Genomic DNA, 4,483 nt, shown 5'->3' with positions numbered 1-4,483 from the left:
AAAGGGGCAGGGTCTGGGGAGAGAGAGGTGGGGGTTCCACCTAATCATCCCAGGCTCTTTGGGTATATGGATGCCAGGGGCTGAGGTAGAGCTTCCACCAGAACAAAACACCAGACTAAAGTTCACAGGAAGACCCTGAACCCTGTATTTGATAAGGTGTTTTTTCTTATTTTTTCACTACAAATTTTAATCAGAAACTCATCGTTTTTGGTTTTTTTTTTTTTTTTTTTAAGTTTCAATATGAACTGGCTTGTCAACCAACTATAACACTGTCTAGCAGACACAAGGTATAAACAGCTGGGCTCAGAATCTCCCATCTCTCTTGAGGTATCTGGACTGCCTCCTGTCATGCTCTCATCCTTTACCTCCCCTGCTGCCACCATGCCTAATGTCTCTGGATGGAGAATGCCTTTCCCGGGATCAGGACCTGGATTTATGCTTCTTGCACTGGCGCCGAGACAGCTTCTGTTTGAGCTCTCTTGAGATTGGCTTCAGATGCATGAAGTTGCAGAAGCCCATTCTTGTGCATTCTCCCATCTCATACTGGTGGCAGCAGGCTTCCCTGAAGTCAGTCACTGGGGACAGCTCTGAATGGATTGGCTGCCCATTAAACCAGCGGTTATTCAAATCCCTCACAGCTTTCTCTGCATCCTCCTCATGACGGAACTTGACATATACGTTCCCCACCAGGTGGTCTCCTAGGTTGTCATAGGTGTTCATCTCTTCAACCTGTCCATACTTTTCTTCCATCTCAGTGAAGACTTCCTCAAAGAACTCATCATAGTGCTCCTGCATCTCCAAGTCACTCATAGCACAGCGTAAACCATCAGCAGACTGGGCAGAGTTTTGAGGGTTATGGTAAATGTTCAAGAGGGCAATGGTCTGGCTAAAGGTTGGTTAATTGTGCAATCTAGAACATCTGTCTCCATGACAACATGCTCCAGTTTTGAAATAAAATGAACAGTTGACTCTGTAACAGAATAAGAATAAGAAGAAGTTATTATTTCTGGTGAGATATGGCAGAAACATCATTAACATGATCCTATTTCCCAGTTACTTGTCTTCCAGTCACAGAAGTTTGGTAGCTCTTGGTGGCTGTGTTTCCTATTGTAGGTAGTAAGCTGGAAGTTGTAACTCTGGATCCTTACAGAAGTGTTCTAATTCTAACCTGCTTCCTGCTAATCTAAACCTCTCCTTTTAATATTTTCTTTGCTTTCTTTTTAAGACTGCTACACTCTCTGGGTCCTGGATGTCACCTATAAAATAAGGACAATGCCAACTAGGCACTGTTCCAAGAACTGAAATTTATATTCATATCCACAGACCTAAATGCTTATCTAAAAACAAAAACAGAAAACAAAGTCCAGGGTCTCATGTTTGGAGAGGAAATTTCCAAACTGGTCTGAAGCAAGTAGGTCTCTTGGGATCTTCACTGCAGACATGCTATTTGGAGGCCCAGCTTGCCTTAGAAACCATACAGCAGCACATGTCTGTCACAGAGCCTCTTTAGGAGTGCTGAGATACTCCATGGAACCACAAAACCATCCAAATCCTTCAGGTGCTGTGTGGTCTGTAAGATCTGTGATATCAAATGTTACCTGATGCAGCTTCTCTATTCAGTTGTCAGCTGCAGAGGGAGGAATGCTGTCCCACACATACTTTTAGCAAGAGCCACATGCTTAGGTCCTCACCCTGAGGTAGAGACTGAAGGTCTCAATCTCAGTGAAATCTGGTGGACCATGAAGACCAGTTATCCTCTAGTTATTATGAGATAGGAACAAATACATAAAATCTGAGTTTATCAGGAAAGGAAAATGATTGCAATCTAATTGGATTAGACAATATCTCTTTAGAAAATCAACTGAAAATAAAGAGCTTGTTGGACAAACTTTTGTCTAAAAATACACAAGGGTTCCACATGAAACTTCTCAATCCTGCACCCCCTGCAAAACACTTTTGCTTCAGTCAATAAATTATCTGAACTACTGAAATAAAACTACAAGGAAGCTGGGTGGTGTTGTTGTACATCTTTAATCCCAGTACTCAGGAGGGAGAGGCAGGCAGATCTCTGAGTTTGAGGCCAGCCTGGGCTACAAATTGGGTTCCAGGACAACCAGGACTACACAGAGAAAATCTTTCTTGGAGGGTGGAGAGTACAAGGGAAAAGGGTGATTTCTACCAGACAAGCTGAATCTAAAAAACATCCTAACTTATAATATCACAGCTAAATATTTAATTGAAAAAGACCCCCATTTTATTTCTTAAAAGTTCCAAAAGTTATGAGGCATCCCATGTTCCTCTTTCTGATGAGTATTTCAGCCGAAATAACGTAAGTAACCTAGATTTACTCTCTCTCTCTCTCTCACACACATACACACACACACACACACACACACACACACACACACACACACATATATATATATATATATATATATATATATATATATATATATATATATATATATGAATTCCTTGCTGAGACATCCGTTCACTACACAGGGCCAGAACTACTATGCTCCTGGTTCTTTAAGTCCCAGCCTTTAGGCATTTATGAATGGAAGCCTCTCATGTCTGAACTGGCATGCACATTTGACTACATTCCAGGCCATCTTGTCTGTGACCTCAGAATTTGGAAATGCACTCTTCCACAGCACCAAACAAATTTGCAAATCCTTATTTATTGAGACAGAGTCTCTATGTAGTTCTGGCTGTCCTGTAACCCGCTATCTAGACCAGACTTTCCTCAAATTCACAGAAATCACTATGTCTCTACCTGCAGAGTGCTGAGTCCAAAGGCATGTACCACTATACCTTGCTTTGAATGTTTATTTTAAAGTACTTTAAAGGTTTTATTTAAAATTTTGTATTTGTGGCTGGGAAGTGGTGGCACAAGCTTTTAATCCTAGCACTCAGGAAGGAGAGGGAGTGGGATCTCTGATTTCAAGGCCAACCTATTCTACAGAGAGAGTTACAGAACAGCCATGGCTGTGAAGATAAACCCTGTCTCAAAAAACAAAAAGTATATGTGGGGGTGGATATGCATACCTAAGTGTAGGTACCTATGGTAGCCAGAGTTAATGGCTCTCCCTAGATCTGGAGTTACAGGTGGTTGTGAGACATTAGACTGCATCAAGTGCATTTGGGGAACCAAACTCCTGGCCTCTACAAGAACAGTTCACACTCTGTAAGACTGAGCCAAATCTCTCCTGTCCCTTTTCTATATTTTTGTCATCCTGAACACAACCCATACAGCTCTCCTCCATGACTTCCTGAGAACCCAAATTTTACCCCATCTGATTCTCTAAAACTGGCCTGCTACTGACACCCAGTAAAATGTCTCTACAGTGACTGCTGATTGGGCATGAAACTTTTAGAAACATTTCCTCTTTCAAACACAGCAGATTATCTGTATAATCTGCCTGATCACACAGCCTCTGTCCTCGGTAGTAGAATATTTTCAACAGTGATAATTTGACACCAAAAATGTTACCTATTGCAAAACAGAGGCTTTCTATCACAGATATCTGTATAAACCTTATACAAGATTCAGGAACACCGAAATGATGACTACTTAGAGCAGATTAAGACAGACACTTAATCTTTAGGTTTTTCAAGGTAGGAATTGTCTTTCAAGGCGTCTGAAGCTATTCCTTTAGCCTAAACTTCAGCCAGCACACTGGAAATAAGTATATTGCAATTTAAGTAAAAGCGGTATTGTTTTCTCTCTTACCCTATGCAAACATTAATTTAAAAAGAAAAGCAGGCTTCCCACCCTTAGGTAGGCAGGAGGTTTATTTGGTCGAAACCACTCCCAGTGATCAGATCCAGAGACTGAGTCTTAGTGAGCATGGTGCCATTTTCCAGCAGACGCCTGCAACACAGCACCCGGAGCCCCAACTACTCGGATATCCTCTGAAGCCATCTCTGGACAAGCAAACGCTGTCCACACCCATCATGCCGATGCGGTCCAATTGGGAGAGGCGCTCCTCTGAGGGGGCGGGATGAAGAACTCGCGGAGGCTCCGCCCTCCGGCACTGAGGCCAGCACACTTCCTGCCGCCTTGGAGGTTCCTGGGCTGCTGCTGCTCCAAGCATGTTCAGAGCTCTGGTTTCTCGGCTCCTGCTCTGGGACCTCGCCTTCGCCCTTTGCTGGTTCTCAGGCTCCAGGCCTCCCGCTATAGATTAGGACCCCTACTCGGCCTCCTGGAGGGATTTAAACCTATAGCATCCGCACAGTTACCAGCCCACCTTCAAGTTAACAACTTCCAGGCAGAGCCTAATCCCATTGTCTCCATCTTAGACCCAGGCTGAGGGATCATCTTGGTTGGATGACCTTACTTGTTTTCTCTTCTACCAGAGAGTGAACCATAGATGAGGGAAGGCTGCTGGGTTGTGGGAAGCTTAGGTCTCCATATAGGCTCTCACGAATTAACCTGGTTACTGGAACCAGATAGGTGTTTTTATTTTTATTTATTTGTTCC

At 43.2% G+C, this 4,483-nt stretch overlaps 1 pseudogene; it reads right to left on the bottom strand.

Moving 5' to 3' along the window:
• Positions 1–303: 303 nt before the first annotated feature.
• On the bottom strand, positions 304–4,097 carry LOC118577084 (annotated as a pseudogene).
• Between the last annotated feature and the right edge of the window lie 386 nt (positions 4,098–4,483).

The sequence above is a fragment of the Onychomys torridus genome, chromosome 1 (genome assembly GCF_903995425.1).
Source record: "Onychomys torridus chromosome 1, mOncTor1.1, whole genome shotgun sequence".
Taxonomy (NCBI): Eukaryota; Metazoa; Chordata; class Mammalia; order Rodentia; family Cricetidae; genus Onychomys; species Onychomys torridus.
The sequence above is the reverse complement of the archived record's forward strand: the minus strand, read 5'-3'. Positions and strand labels throughout refer to the sequence as shown.